The sequence below is a fragment of the Neodiprion fabricii genome, chromosome 5 (assembly GCF_021155785.1).
Source record: "Neodiprion fabricii isolate iyNeoFabr1 chromosome 5, iyNeoFabr1.1, whole genome shotgun sequence".
NCBI classification, from domain to species: domain Eukaryota; kingdom Metazoa; phylum Arthropoda; class Insecta; order Hymenoptera; family Diprionidae; genus Neodiprion; species Neodiprion fabricii.
In genome coordinates this window covers 10,692,949-10,710,174 of record NC_060243.1, presented here as the reverse complement: position 1 = coordinate 10,710,174, position 17,226 = coordinate 10,692,949, and the positions used below count along the sequence as shown (strand labels likewise).

General features: G+C 37.7%; 1 protein-coding gene and 1 long non-coding RNA gene across 5 annotated transcripts in view; one reads left to right on the top strand and one right to left on the bottom strand.

Annotated features, from left to right (window-relative positions):
• The window catches only part of LOC124182217 (telomerase-binding protein EST1A-like), a 241,416-nt gene that overhangs the window by 148,147 nt on the left and 76,043 nt on the right, over nt 1-17,226 (bottom strand). The window lies entirely within an intron of this gene.
• LOC124182219 lies at nt 4,031-16,203 on the top strand. Its single transcript, XR_006870710.1, has 2 exons — nt 4,031-4,209; nt 15,639-16,203. It is a non-coding gene; the product is annotated as an uncharacterized LOC124182219 (long non-coding RNA).

Below are 17,226 nucleotides of genomic sequence, written 5' to 3'. Positions count from 1 at the left end.
TGGCATTTCTGCCGAATTTCCGATGTTACCAGATACTATATCTTCTAACTCTCTACTTCCTCTTTTATCTTTCCTCCACTCCCACTTACCCTCCTTCTCTACGTTATTGCTTTACGTTCTTTTTTGCATATTTCCACCATCAATTTCAATTTCTATTTTATTTGTCTGTGGTTCTGAAACAGTTATACGAGTAGGTACTCCAGAATCAAATAAATTTCATCTACCTTCCTCTCCCTGCATCTTTCTATCTTCCGCGTTCTCAATTTTCCGCAGGAAATGGCACCACGATCTTCAAATTTTCTGCGTCTCGATTCTACCTTATTCGTGCCCAAAGGATAATCGAGTTGTGGTTTATATGAACCTGCGGGCGCCTACAGTCAATACCCACTGTTGAGCTCATGGAGGATGAAGGTATTCGAAATAGAAATATGCAAGGTTTTTAAGTAGCCTTGACAAAATCGATACCTTCCGAGATTGATACTCGTGAGCTAGATGTCCGGACTAGTGTTGGTTCCAGCAGAAAATGGGGTCTTCGGGTTCAAATTCTACCTCCGAAAATTGTGACAATCATTTCAATTCCGACAGAGGGTGGAAAAGAATCTCATTTTCTCAGCTCGACGATAAAACAAGACGTTTAATCTGAAATTGATCATTTCTTGTCAGAAGAAATACGAATGTACACGCATATTATCATTTCTTACCACAATAATTTTGTTACGTAAAATTTCGGCTACGTATATAATTTGCTGTTCAAAATGCTCAAAGTCCAGAGGCAGTAATCTTCGTACCAGTCTTACTCGGTGTATTGCCTCTCGATTTTTTTACTTCGTAATTTTTTTTCTCTCTCATTTTCTTTTTTTTTAGAGCCCTCCCCCCTGAGACAGGCTCGTAATATCAAATTCTTCGGCGTTCATCGGATGTCAATGAACTCACATCCTCCAAATATCTACCGGTTTACCATCTCCGGCACGCGTAGCGGTCCCAAGTCGGGAGTTTACGTTGCACCACGTTTCTCCAAAAAATTCACGTTTAATTTGCGCAAATTACCTTTAACAATCGCAAATGAACCATTCGTCAAAATCAAACTCCTTCATCCCAAACCTCCGAGGGGCATGTCGAATTATTAATCAAGCGAACAGGACTGCGCCCATAAAAAAATCACCGATTACCCTCGAAGCGAAAAAGAAAACAAAAACGCAAATTATTCGCATGGACTCTGTGCCACCGTTAGAGGTCATGTCGCTCAAGGACGCCACTTGTGCAATCCTCGACTTCTGGTCTCGAGGACTTAATGGGTATCCGATTACTGTAGCAAGATAAATGCTAGAAGAAACACGGAATCGCACTTATCTCGATTCGCGGATCTTCGCGCTGTTCCATTTACAACTGTTCCATATCAGGTGGCGGTAAACACCGATCAACTACCACTGTTTCTGCGCGTTCGCACGATCTTATATCATCCTCAATTAAATGCGGACGACGGTTCGAATTAATGGCGAGAATCACTGCATATTTGAAATTCGTCCCGAGAGGCACATTTCAGACTTGTGTGTGTGTGACTTGTTGACATGTGCACATTAGACATCTGTATGTGGCTATTAATGTGTGTATATCATAGTACATTACATTATTTTAACCAATTTGAACGGCCCAGCCGTTCATTTTAAATGATATGAAAGAATCATATTAATATTTGGGTGAGAAAAATTTGACAGAAAGAGTACAATTTCGAAAATTTTTAGGTGAGTTGAAAAATTAACGTCGGAGTCAGGAATCGAAACTGCTATCTTAGATATGCTTTACCGGAGACTTACTCCACTAGATATGTATATATTCAAGGCACACGAAAATAAACAATTTCGAATACAGGTGATGAGAGAAATTAATGACACTGTAGTCAGGGCGGCTAGGTGGTCTAGTGGAGTAAGTCTCCGGTAAAGTATCTCTGGATACCAGGTTCGATTCCTGGCTCCGTCGTTAATTTTTCAACTCACCTGAAAATTTTCGAAATTGTACTCTTTCTAGAGAATCACTATGTTAAGTCCGTATAAATCCACGTGGTGAAAAGAAGACTAATGACAATTCCCATGATTGATGATAAACTGTAGGTAACGATAGTAATAATTTTAAGAAGAATTTTAAGTTGCTGATCTCGAAACTAACCCCGTTTCTCACGCAAATAAGAACCGGTAATTACATTCACAGATTCATACATTTTGATCTTCGGAATAAATTTTGACTACCCATTTCAATTTCTGGATCACCTCACAACTTGTCGACTTTCTTCACATTCTACCTAAAAAAAAAAAAAAGTAAAAACTGAGTAAGGATACACACGACATCTTTAAATCACATCCGCTTATCCATGAATGTAACGGCCAAAAAATATAATGCAGATTTCAGTAACTTGAAGGGACTTGGACTATCACGATGTGAAACTTTCCAGTCGACGAATGACTTCTGCGGGTCCCACAGTTGGATCGGGTTAACGGTTCGCGACACTAATTGGCCCAGAAGTTTTTATTAGTGGTGTTTGCTTTTTTTTTTACTTATTATTCTCATTTGTCTTTTTTCTTTCTCATAAGCCAAAGTTTGTACAAATTAGCACACCGACAAAGACAATCATCAGCAACCATGTATAACTGTTTAGTGAAACAAGGAGCCATCTCGTCGATTATAAAACTCCCTACGCTGCATTACAGCATCAAGCCAATTTCAGACAGTCTCAAGAAGGCGTTGCACCACGAAACGCAAATCCTTTGAACGGGTAATCACTGCTGATGTACCGAATAAATCAACGTTTTTACGCTGGATTACGCGAATTAAAAGCAAAAAGTGGGGATTATTCGCCGATTGAAGTGCACTTCCTAAACTACAGATATCACTTTTTCATCGAGAATTATGGAGCCTTGTGTTATTGGTTAAAAATTCGCAATTAGTGAACATCGATTGCTGCTAAATAAGGTTGTGAAAGAAAATACACACATAGACTTTTGGGTATACTCGTACATGTCAGTTACGAATACTCAAGTATCAACATTAACTAAAACCCAGAATTAGTCGATATGAAGCAAGAAGAATTTTTTTCAATCATCTAGATCAACCGACATCTAAGACGAAGCTGTTTCTATTGAAACCAGTCAACATGACTAGTCTTTAAAAAATACATAATAATAGCACCTTTTTATATTTATCGATTTATAACTTTCACTTTCATTTTTAGAACTTGAAAGCGCCCAAGCACGTCGTTTTTACGTAAATTTTACGTAAAATGTTTTCAAATTTACTTTCTGAGAGCTCCTGACCGTTTTTTTCATGTATAACTTTATTGTCGTCATTCGCAATACCAAAAAGTTCAACGTGATCACTATGTAGTTCCATCTCATTTTCTTCTGGTTCACTTCTAGAGTTATAAAATTCAACATCCTCGACATCCGAGCATTCCATTGGTATATTGTTCCGCTTTTGCAATAATTCACAGATTTTTAATTGCTTTGCCATTTTCAGAACTTATAAAATATAGTTGTATACAGATCTGAATGAATGAGTAAAGATATTTTCGAAGAATGCATTATTAAAATGTGCTGCGCTGGCCGCTACTCTGGTTGATATAAATTACCGATAATACAGCCCTTGACTGTCGCGGGGTAGAAAGTTTGCCGTAGCGTGTTTAAAATATGGATTTCGCCAGTAACGGCAGCGACAGCCCGAAGCCTGCAAACCCCGTTCCGTACTGACGACATGACCTCTCTATACGGACGTTCAATGACCTATGAACTCTGCCCCAAAGCTTTACGCCACTAAATACTGCGACGGTGACTATGGGTCTGGGGTATCCGGTTTCTCGAAGATTTATAATGCTTTGTCGTGAATTCTGATAAATTCTATTTTTCAGTATATTCACCCGTCGCTGGATTCGAGCTTTAAGTCCACATACCGGGACAATCTCTTGAAAGTTGAAAATCAACTGCGCATGCGCGAGTTTTATTGGCTGTCCGTGCAGGCTGGCCATCCCGTGTTTCCATTGTCAAACTGTTTCTGGCGGCGATGTAGTTGATAGGAATTTTCGAGGTTAGAATCTCGAATAATTAAAATAGTGACTCGGTAAGGTTTGGGAAGCTTTTGTTATTGGGTCGGAGAGTTGATTCTTAAAAACACCGGTCGGAATTTAATGCTTATACTCTTTGAAAGTTCAAGCGTACACATTATGTGCGAAAATGCCAATTAGCCAATTCAGGTAGCCGGTCTTACCCCACAAGTCGGGCCTAACTTCCCCTACAAAAAATGGATATTTTTGTTAAACGCAGCAAGATTCTCAATACGAACGAAACATAAACTCACTTCTAAAAAGCTACATAATTTCCCAAGTGCTAACCTCTCATCTGAATGGACCGCGTAAAAAGCCCTTCAAGAGATTACTCGGCAGAGCTGGACTCTAAAACTGAGAATAACGTAGGATCTTATGCGGACCACAACAATACTGAGAGGTTACATCCAAGTTTTGGTAGGGTATTAAGCATGGAGCCATGAATGGCGTCTGTCAGAAAATCTATCTGACTTGAGCAATTGTTGCAGACTCTACATACAGAGATTAGCTTGTGGTGTCGAAAATTAAAGAGCTCGAAACCATAATGGCATCGAGTCTAATAAATTTGAACATGATTATTTACGTTCAGTTGGATCGCAAACGACTTCATTAAAATGGTAATTGTAAAGTAGTCGAAGAATTCGATTGTTTGTCAATTCTACATTACTTTCGAAGGCAAACAACCTCACTACTATTGCAAACCTGATGTACTAAAGGCAGGTTAGTGGCACGTATCAATAATTTCAATGAATTTGATTGTGATTAAAAAAAGAAAATGGTATTGTTCTCACGCTACGATCGATGGCCAACAAATTCTCGACACCTACGTTAGCAACTGCAGCAAACACGGAGCTATTGTTGTTAAACTGCTGCACTAGAAACAATATTTGAAATCAATAATTGAACATTTATATCGGACTCGAATCAATCAGCTGACGCAAATGAGGTGTGAAATTTACCACACCTCCCTAACCTTCATCAGAGCAGGAGGTTGTTCCGGATTGGGTAAATTTGATACAATTGTACCTCTTACATTAAACTAACTAGGACAGTGTTGACAGAAACAGGTTATAAAGAAATTCAACAAATTTGTTTGTGGTATTTTGAAATCATAACGGTAGTTGATAGGTGTAAAAAACTCCCATCAATGCTACATATGAATTCTCATTTTGTATCGTGTAATTTAGTGATGTGCAAGAGCTCAGTCATCTCCGTATCGCATTCCGAAGATCTTCTCTAGCAGCGTCGTAGAGATGTAGTTGAAGAAATTAGAGAACAACTCAAGGTGTAGTAACTGTTCGTCAGTAAACGAAATTCGTCATGAAAGTTTCAACGTCTCTACTCGCATGGCAGAAGACATCAAATTCCTACGCGATTTTCTAGGCCGATTTGGAAACTCCAGAAACTTGGGGCGTACCGTCCTTGCAAATCAAAGGATACTAAAATTTAAAAGGCAACAGCATTTTCTTACTCCGCAGATTGTTATTCGGTGCCAGAATGTTCATTGGCATCTTTACTTTTATATCACAAAATGCTATCCATTGTAGGTTGCCAAAGATATAACGATACGTAACATTTACCATTTAACATCAGATGATAGTGAATGTCTCAACTAGCATCATCTCAATAAATCCGACCATTTGGGTTTGAAGTTCAATGAAACAGAGGAAAAAGTGCTAGTGCTATGAGTAAGACAGTATTAGAAAGATGAGAGCTTTCTGCGTTCAAGAAGCCTGCGTTCGTTCTTCTACAAAATTTAGAATCAGAGTTATCGGCCCTTGTGCGTTGAAAAATGCAGTTTTTGCTTTTCCAGTAACTTGTCTGCAACTCATCAGAGTTCCGTCAAAAATAATTAAAATTATTTTAAATGATTCAGAAACGTTCTTTGAGGTTCCTCGACTAGGTCAGTTGTTGAAAAATTTAAACATATCGAAAATCATAGTAGTTGCGGCCAGTTATAGTTTGAAGAGTGATGTCGGATAGAATTAACGGCAGCAATAAAAATCACGACGATTTGAAAAAAAAACCGTGAGAAATCAATCTAGATAATTGTTGGTCTATTACGAGGCCCAAAGATGTGGGCAAGAGCGGTGGAACGATCTCACTATGCAACCAAACATCGTTCGGCAGATCGGAACTTCGATTTCCGAAGCCTGTTGTGCGTGCGTAAAGTGCTACATTTTCAAACGATTCGGTAAAACGACGTTGGCGCATGTGCACAACTCAAGTGCTCGATTTTACACACCAGAGCTTCCTTTGACGGATCCAAACTTTCGAATAACTCAATTTTACGAACTGTGTTTTCAAGTATAAGTTTCTTAACCCCTGTTTTATGCGCTGTCATTAGCACCTTTATTGCTTCTCCAATTAAACTTCCAACAACAGATGTTAGAAAAAATAGCGCGAGTCTCCTTAGCGTCTTCCTTTATTTCTATGTTTCGCAACACCGATGATGTTTCCTATACTAACAAGTTACATACCTCACATCAATCGATCTTTACTTTATCTAAAAGGTGTGAGAAAAAAAAAGAAAAAAAAAACGATGAATGCGTATCGTGAGGACATCTCAAAATAAAAATTGGTCGATTTCCGACCAACACAGGTATAAGAAGGGTAAATGATTACCTGTCTTGCATGATGAAGAAGAAAATGGTGATTCGTCCATGGTACGAAATACCTGATGCAGACTAAATCGTAAATTTAATTTCGTTTTTTAATCGGCTTCGATACAAATCGGATGAGAAAAACGCGCGACGATGCGAAAGAAAAAAAACAGAATTGTATTTTACAGATGTTGATCATTCAAAAACTTCTCAGTAATCGACTTCTAACTTGTGATCGTCGATAGTTAATAAACATCTCTGGAAGTGTTAATAATTATGCTACCTCGAGTTGTCAAACCGACCGAACCCTAACTGATAAATACATTTTGTTTTGATCTTTAAATTTCAATTTACCTGTTCTGATAAACCGATGATAAGAACTAAACACGTAAAGTATGTAGCGAACAACTCACGATTCTCAATTTCGGAAAAGTGTTCGTGTGTTAGGCCAAACGTAGTAAACCAATAATTTTGGGGTGCAATTTGATTTATTGGTCAGTTTTTTCATAAGTTTTCTGCATTTTTACATCCATTGACATGCTGGTAAACAAAAAAATGTGAGCGGAAAAGTAAATGAGTAAACTACTTTTAAAAAGGCTTCGAGATTATCAAAAATCAATTTATTTGCAAAACGATGTGAAAAATTTCCTTACCGATTATAGCAAATGTTTTCCTATTCGCAAACATAAAATTGTTTTGCAAGAAAATAAATAATTCAGCAACCTGGTGTTCAAGTGAATCTTTTCAATTTCCATACAATTATAACACTACTGCTCCATAAATTTCCTTACTACCAGCGAAATATGGCAGTCAGTTTTTCATTTTCATCAATGATACGCACGATCGCTTTGAGCAAAACAAAAAATATAATTTCTAACCGATGACCGTGGACACCAAGGAACCCATGTGTATGATAATCTGCGAGAAGGTCAAAATGCTGGTCGAAAAAAAGAATTAGAGAAAAGTGCAGGGACAATAAATGAATAAAAAATATTAGCAACGAGTCATCCAGGCGATGCCCTATAGACAGAAGACATCTGTTTCGGATACAGTTATACGAAACCTGTTCATTCATGCGACGTAAAGTGACATGTCATCGTGTCGAGAAACGCGATTTACATATCAACACGTATCGTAGCTTATACGAGAGACACGGTTACATATAATGTAAGCGCGCATTTATACGAGTGTGAACATTAATTTACATATTGGCGCGCAGAAATGAAGGTCTCTCTCACAGCTGGGGGCACATTGCCATGAATCAGCTAGTCATCTTTCATTTCATTCTCCCTATAGGATCTCCATTATTAGGTATAACCGTGCCACAGATCATGTGATAATTATTTTCTGAGTTACAATCTAGATATAAAAAGCCGGCAATGGCAATAAGTTTACGTAAATATATCGCGGTGTACGAAACTTCACGGATCCTTTTTTTTCTCTCATGCATGCACGGTAACAAAACGAGACTCTTGACATACAATGTTGCGACTGCCATAAACTCCGTTTGCATTTATTTCTTGTTTCAGACACTAAATATAATGTGACATGAACTTTCGGGACCAAATATACGAACCCGAACCTCTTTAATTCTTGAAACAAACTAGATTTTATAACTGGTTGAAGCGTTAGTGTTTGAACGGTTTTATCCATCTCAAACATTAAAACTTGTCATACCTAATTTGCGTTTTTCTATTCGAAGATGAAATGACTGTTCGCAACGTATACCTAGTCACTATAATTTCTCACGCTTTTGGACTAAGTTTGTTTGGGTCTATTTGGTGAGCATAAATTTACTGAAATTCAATGCCATCTCATTTCCTGTATAGTCCAGATTCCATTACCAACAAGCAATTGAATTTTAGCATAAGGTTCATCAAACCAGGAAAAATTACTCAAATAAATATTTGAACTTTGAACGTCAAAAAGGACTGAACAGCCCCATCCTATATGCAGTTCTGGACAGAAATACTCCAATGCATTTTCATTTAATGCAGAAACAAGGAAATGGCATGAAATTTATGAATTTAATATTACGATTTCATAGAACCCATGCCATTTCTTTATTTCTGCGTCTATGAAAAATGGATTGGGGTGTTTTTGTTTAGAATTGCATACAGAATGCAGTTGTATAGATCTGTTTTGCATTTGAAATCCGTGGACTTCGATATTTGGAGATATATAGGACAATGTCGAAATCGACCAGGGCACCCCCTTAACTTAAACAGTGAGAAAAAAAATATGCATACGGGTGCTCATTCATTTCCTTTACTCCAAAGTCATGAATAACCGCTTTAATTGATAATTGGCAAGGTTCTCAAATATACCCTGCAGATATACTTATAATACATCAAATGACACAAGCTTTTTCAAACGAAAACGAACTGCAGGATTCGCAATACATTGAAAGCACCAAAATGCTTGAGAAGGTCCTACTGCTTTTGGAGAGCATCATATGTATAGAGGATTGCTTGAGGGTATTGATCACAACGCAAAATTGCTTCTATTACACGAAAATCTGAAGCTAGGATACGAACGAACCAATCTTGGTGGGGGAAGCAAGAAGTAAAAAAAAAAGAAAAAGAAGGCAGCGAATTACCGTACCGCCATAAACACTCTAACGTCCTTAATACCTATGATCTCGAATTTTCTGCATATCGATGTAATTCTCCAAGTTCTTTTATGTATCGGCAAGTAAGCCATTTCTCTTTCTGATTCTCTCCTCATCTCCCTTGCTTCGCGTATCTCGAAGTTGCAGTTTTCATCATCGTCAAGTTCGGACAAACCTATCGAAGAAAGCGCAGATCAGTCAAATTGTTATTAAATTGTTTCACCAGGTTACTTTCGCTGTACTCCCGTGTTTCATTCTACCCTTATTGCCTCCGCCTTTGTGGGTATTATTTATCACAAGCAAAACACGGCCCGGTCAATGGAATCTGGCATAGGTATTGTGTAATACTTTTATCTGAAGCTGCGAAGGATCACGCTCCAACTTCTGCTTCAGCATCTGTTTCTATTTCTGCTTTTCCGACAGCTTCTGCTCATACGTAAACGCTTTTGTGCGCTTTCAGCATTCTTAAATTGCCGGCGAATGAATGATATTTCATCGATTTCATTTTTTTTCCCTCCTAAGATAGGTATAGTATCCAAGTATCCAAAAATATCTTAGTTATGAAAATTTTCCAGCCTACAGTAGAAGTGGATCGAATTTGGACATGAGGTCAAAGACACTCGTCGCCGACCACTGACATAACTTAGGTAGGTATGTACACATGGGGCCGTAGATTCCCAGCCGGATAATTTTTCGGCCAAGTCGATTACATTAGCAATGCAAAACCAACCCGCCGTGCCGTTGCCGACTGGCGCCTAGCGATTGAAATGGGTTTTCGGCTGGCCGGCGGTGGCGCTGCAGGCTGACTTCATCGTCAACGTAATCTAGCGGACTGGGACGAAAAATTAGCCATCTGGGAATCCATGTCCCCATGTATAGAAGGAGTTCCGCTTCGAAACCCCGAATCTTTATAATAGCGCCCGATTGCTTATAGCCACGGTCTGATGAATAATGACTATTAATTTGAAATAACTTTTTTTGCTGATTACGGCAACAATCAGTCGATGAAAATATAGTGTTCAATGATCGTCTCCAGGGATCAATGAAGCTGCGGCGCAAATCCGTTCTGTGAGTCTTCGTACTTTCTCAGACCATGCAATGATCTGGCAGATGATCTGTAATTATACTCCCGCATCCGAATTCAATTTTAAATCAGATAAGGTGGGATTGTGTTGCAGACGCGATTTGCTTGCAATTTTTCAAATCTCACCCTCTCCCTCTCACTCTCCGTCTTTCTCTCTTTCGAAGACTTAAAACTGATGGTATGTATAAGACTTACAAAAAGGTTAGCAACAGTGCCCAAAATACGTTTAAAACTACGAAGCGTAATTGTTATAGTAAAATTCTCTAAAAAACGAAGATCCGAGAAAGATGTGGTCAGAAATTAGCTATCTTGGGTTTGTCGTTTTCGGGACCTGCATGTACCTTTAGATACCTTAAACTCATTTTTTAACTTCTCTCTTCTTTGTTTTCAGAGAAAAAGGAAGTTATTGTAAATACCCCGAAGATGAAAAGTTCAGTTTTCACTAGATCTCAACGTTTCGAGATCTAGATCACTAAGACATCTGTATGATAAATGTATACCGAGACAATCTCTTGAAACTATACATACAATGCGCATGCGCGAGTTTTATCGGCTGCACGGGCAGGCTGGCCACTCCGAGTTTCAGCTGTCAAACTCTGTTTCTGGCGGCGATGTAGTTCATACGAACTTTTGAGGTTAGAATCTCAAACAGTCAAGATAGTGACTCGGAAAGTTGATGCTAATGCTCTTTGAAAATTGGCTTTATTGGACTGAAATGAGAAATCTGTTTAAATGTTGGGTGCTTGGAAGAAACGCAGCAGGTAGGTGGGAACACTTTATTTCATCACTTTTATTATTTCGTACATTAGAAATAACAATGAAATTTTTTTCTGTCAACAGGTGATGCGGCCAAAAGAATTGCATCTCTAATATTTACTGTTATCTGCCTATTCAATTTATCACACGTACAAAGATCATCGCCACTTTCAAGCAACTAAGCGACTTTCTCACTCTCTTGTGATTTCAGGCGGTAAGATTGAATTTTATCACTTTTGAAAATGGGACATTAAACCGAGTGTTCAAGAAATTGAAATATCACACTATTTGTAACAGAACTGTAAATCTTTTTTTTTCTCGAAAATAGTTCAACAAAATTTACAAATAGTCGATAGTCAATGTATTTTTTCCGATCAATAAATTATTGCTACTACTATTAAAAGTTTTTCAATGATTATCAGAGTTCATTTCGCAAATTTTCAATGATGTTCGATGAAATAAATGGAGGGAACCTAATACTCAAATTGAAAATTTTTTGAAAATTAACTAAAAAAAGAAAAAAATTATGCCGAATGCTCTTTCTATGTTTAGTTCACCGTGTAATTCTTTTGAAACCTTTTCCATCCATTTTGAAAATGATGAGCAAATTCTCAAAAATTGATACACATGAAGGAGAAAGCGTTTAATATTTGGAGGCAGATGAAGAGCTTTTTTTCAATTTAATATATGCATTAGAATTCTAATTGAATTCCGTGTCAATGTGTTATGGAATGCTCTTTCACAAGAGATACAGAACTCTTCCTCGCCTGTGGTCTTTGAGGAACAGTTATTGAATGGTTTACCTAATAAGCAGGCCGCTATTTAGCCTAACCTTGGCTGCGACCTGTCATTAAATTTAAATAATTAATTGAGAGAAGTGCTTACTTGTATTTTAGATAGGAAACTGTAGAATCTACTATCTATTACTTTATTGATATTTGTATTTTTGTTTTTCTGTGCTGAGGGAACCTCATCTCATTACGCAATGACATATCTATCTACCTATCTATCTATCAATCTATCTATTTATTTATTAAACTATTTATCTATCTATCTCATCCTCTCTCCTTCTCTCAGTTTTCATTCTTCACTCGGGTGGAGAAATGCAGACGGATTATACGCACGACTTTTCGCATCCAAATCCCGAGACGTTTTCTTAAAAGGCCTTACTCTTAACTTGCCCGATCACCTTGCTTAATTTTGATTAGCTGACGTCCATGCTCGCAGCCTGAAGCAACCTTTCACTAACAAGAACAAATTCCCTAGAAATGACCAGTTTACGAGTATCAGTTAATCATGATCTCTCGCCTATCACGAAAGATCGGCTCACGGCGCAGCGGCGAACTACTACACATCGACCATTCTACATGTCATGTTAGTAACATTTTTAATGTCATGTTAGTAACATTTTTACGAAGTTGGCTACGCACACAAACTAAACGACGAGCACGCTTGTCCGTAGACTTATAACGTGTGCCCACAGGTAGCGGTGGTCTCCTAGGGACATTTTCTGACAGATGCGATTGGTATTGCATCGGCTGCTCATTAAGGTAGTAACTGTCAGCCAATAAAACTCGAACGACTTGACGCACGCGCATAAGGTGCGCACTTTCCTCGTGGACACACGGTAGATAGACAGCGCGGTCTTGCCGCTGAAGGGCGCTGAAGCCGAGACCGAAGCACAGATCTAACCTGCCGGAGTTCTCTCTCTGTCGCACGATCGGAAGAGTGGGGAGCAGCCACCAAGTGAGGAAAGGGATCAGGCCAGCCGGGCGGTATACTTGTATAAGCCTACGTGTTTCCCCCGCCAAGTCCTTGATTGGAGTGAGAGAAAATGTCTGCAGCTATTGTTCTATCTGTCTTGTCACGGCTTCAACTAAGTGCGCAGTCTATCTTTATAACTATTGTCCTGTCAAATATAGACACTCGTAGATGATACGAGGCGTTTGATTACTTAATAAATCTTCGATGAGGTCAACGCCACTTTTCATCTTTTCTGTGAGTTGAATCAATGGTAATAAAATTGATCCTTGCAGTATTACAGATTGAATAAAAATTGTCTCCGTCAACTTGGAAGCACATATTACTGGTTTTTAATATTTCGACTATTCCGCTTTAATCTGGCCCTGTATACAAACAAAAATTTGTAATTCAAGTTACAAGACAAACAACTCGACCGATTTTGAGTGAAATTCGATGAAAATTCACGTTTTCTGTAAATAAATTCCACGAAATAGTTTAAATCCTGATGAATTGACGTCACGCCATGGCGACCGTTTGAGCTATACAAAGAAGGATTACGTCACGATTTTTTGTGAACCTCGAAATAATTTGCCATGCGACCCTTTTTTGTCTATTCATAAGGTTGAAATCGATGAAATAACTTATGATCAGTTGATTTCAATAAAAGTCAGACAAAAATTACATTTCACAATGCAATAAGCTTTTTTTCTACTTCCATTTGAAAATGCGACCCTTGCGTTGAACTTTTGCAGAATTAGTACCACTCGGGATACCCTGAACACGGTGGTACCTGTTGCCAATTTGACCAACTCAATTTTCGGATTTGGAATTGCCGGATTCACTGTCAGACAAGTCTTAAATTACGAGGTAAAAACCGAGTACGTGTATGAAAACAAAACACAAAAGACAAACAGGTAAGAAATAGAGTACGCCTCAGATTCGTAACTACAGGAAGTAAAGACTGAAGCGAGCTACACTAAAAAAAAAAAAAAAACAGAAGACAGCAGGCGCGACAAGACTGCAGACTGTTCGTATGCGCATAAACTCAAGGGACTAAGTTTATCCCAGTCCTTACGATTTTAATATTTTTAATTACAACTGTCTTCGTATAATTGAATGGTAATAATTCCTGCTTCGGACTACTTTATATCCTTTTATAGTCGTAATAAAATGGCTCGGTTGTTTCTTGTGTCATCTTTTTTTTTTATCCGTCCACTTTTTGCTTTTTCTCTCTTTTTTATTCCTTCTACCAGCATGTAACGAAATGAGAAGGGAAAAAAAACAATCGCTTCGCTTGGATGAGAAATGCAGGCCCGTATTTCATAAAATTGACCATCAATCTAGATCAAGTTTTTTTCATATTATAACGTAACTAATTTTCTGTATCTCTATCAAAATATGAGACTACCTACCCAGTAAACCGAGAACAATTACCCTTTTAATGAGCCAGCCTGGGAACGCAGGTGCAGCGTTAACCTGGGCATGCCTTTATTTTACCAGTTCAGGCACAGTAACTGATACTCGGCAAATTTCACCAGCGACAGACTGTCAGTTCGTACACATCGATAGCCGGATTGCCATCGCTTTGCCCTTACGGTACGGTAATGCTATTATTTTCATGGCCCAGCTTAGGTAACACCGACTGATATACACCTCAAGGTGTTTTTGCAAAAAGGCCCGCCACATACGACTTACTAATTTAATTTTTCTTTTCTAAATTTTCAATTCCATTAGGTAGCAATTGCCAGTCCTGCAATAGCCTGCAATCATGTAGTGCCAGCAAGGTTCGGTAGCACACTTATAGTGGGGCGTCAAAAGCGCAGACAATATGCACTCCTTTTGTTGGAAATTAGCAGACATGTACTTGGCAATAGTAGGTGATTTGAATCTTTTTTAGAGTTCTGTACCTCAAAAGGAAAAAACAGAAGCCTTATAGGATCGCGTCGTTATCCGTCTGTCTGTCCTTCTGTGACCCTTTTTCTTAGGAACGGGTAGAGGTATCAAGTAGAATCTAATATCATATACTAAAGTCTACAGTCCCTTGGAGGTGTAAGAAATGCAGGCTTCCAAGTCAACGCAATCAAAAGATACACCCATTTATAACACATATTTTGATAGTCACAAACCCACTCATCAAAACCTCTAGTGTACTTCCCATTGACTTAGAATCATGGTCTCACAACAGAAGTAAAGGAATAATAGTCCGGTCAATTTAGACATCAAAATAGTGATGGAAACACAATAATTCCGACAGAGCTGAATTTTGGTAGAGACCTTGGGTTCACCATTATAAAGAAAAAGAAAAAAGTCCCCATCGATACCATGTGTGCTGAAACAGTTATTCAAGGTCAAAGGTGAAAATTTTCGGTTTTTTCAATTTTTCTCGTTAACGGTTAATTTTATCAAAAAAATAGCTCAGACCAAAATTGTAGATCATAAAGTTATCCACAAAAATGGTTTCCATACTTTTTTTCCTAAGAATTATCATTTCTGAGATATCGCGATTCTAAAAGTCGAACGAGTTACATTCTATATAACATGCACGCATATTATATATGTCACGGATATACATAGTATATGTATAATATATATAGTTATATACATAGTGTATATATAGTATATATTATAGTATATATACGGATATACATAGTATATATGTCGCATCACCATATTGTATGATTGTTACATTTTGATCACCGGTTGTATGACGTTGATGGATCTTCAAGTATCTAACATATATATAGTATATATTAGACTGGCTCAAAAAAAAAACTATTTTTTTTTTCGATCTCCAGCTTCATGAAATCATAGTTTATAACATAATATTAGACCTCGTGAAAGGAAATCGCCGTGCGATTTTTTTAAGCGGTGACGCATCGAGATTTTGTAATTCCCATTTGATTAACACGTAAGAAATCCAATTCTGACGGTTGGAGGGAGATAATAATTTTTCTATGCAACGAACGGAACTCTACATAGTAGCGCTTGACAGTTTATATGTTTTCTTCGAATCCCCGTGTCGGAGAAATTTTTTAATCGCACGATCTTCGAGTGATTCAACATTGCGTAAAACGTGGTTTTTCGCCTTTTCGAAAAATGGGTACCTAGGATAAACTCCCAGGTTCCTCGACTGGCTCACATTAAAATGTTGAATAATATCCGTCAAATACATTCGAAGAAAACATATAAACTGTCAAGCGCTACTATATAGAGTTCCGTTCGTTGCATAGAAAAATTATTATCTCTCTCCAACCGTCAGAATTGGATTTCTTACGTGTTAATCAAATGGGAATTACAAAATCTCGATGCGGCACCTCTTGAAAAAATCGCACGGCGATTTCCTTTCACGAGGTCTAATATTATGTTATAAACTATGATTTCATGAAGCTGGAGATCGAAAAAAAATAGTTTTTTTTTTTGAGCCAGTCTAATATACATATACTATATGTATGTTAGATACTCCAAGATCCATCAACGTCATACAACCGGTGATCAAAATGTAACAATCATACAATATGGTGATGCGACATATATACTATATACTATGTATATCCGTGACATATATAATATGCGTGCATGTTATATAGAATGTAACTCGTTCGACTTTTAGAATCGCGATTTCTCAGAAATGATAATTCTTAGGAAAAAAAGTATGAAGACCATTTTTGTGGATAATTTTATGATCTACAATTTTGGTCTGAGCTATTTTTTTGATAAAATTAACCGTTAACGAGAAAAATCGAAAAAACTGTAAATTTTCACCTTTGACCTTGAATAACTTTTTTAGCACACATGGTATCGATGGGGACTTTTTTCTTTTTCTTTATAATGGTGAACCCAAGGTCTCTACTGAAATTCAGCTCTGTCGGAATTATTGTGTTTCAGAATGTCTAAATTGACCGGACTACAAGTCCGAAAATAGTTAATTTGTAGTTATATGCCATAGAAAAAAAATAATTAAATTTGCGTGGAACTTCCAGGGCGCGAATCCTACCCCCACTTGTCCGGTTTTTGATAAAGGATGAGGATATTTATTTGTCTATAATGTTCTCGTGAAATGAGTTTTTTGAATACAGCGATTGCACGCATACGTTTGTTATCAAAGAAGGTATTTTTGTGGGTAATAACCACACTTAATGTCCTTGGCGAAAGCTTTTTTGCAGAAGAGGTGATTTTTGGGAGAATAAATGTTACCATGACTCATTCCTCTAATAACGAAGTGGTCAATACAATGTACGAAATTTGACTCGCAATGTGTGAAGGTGAAAATTGGCATTTTTTCTGCAAATTCTACCGAAGAACTAGTTGAAATATTTACTATTTGATGATCTTTATTGTGACC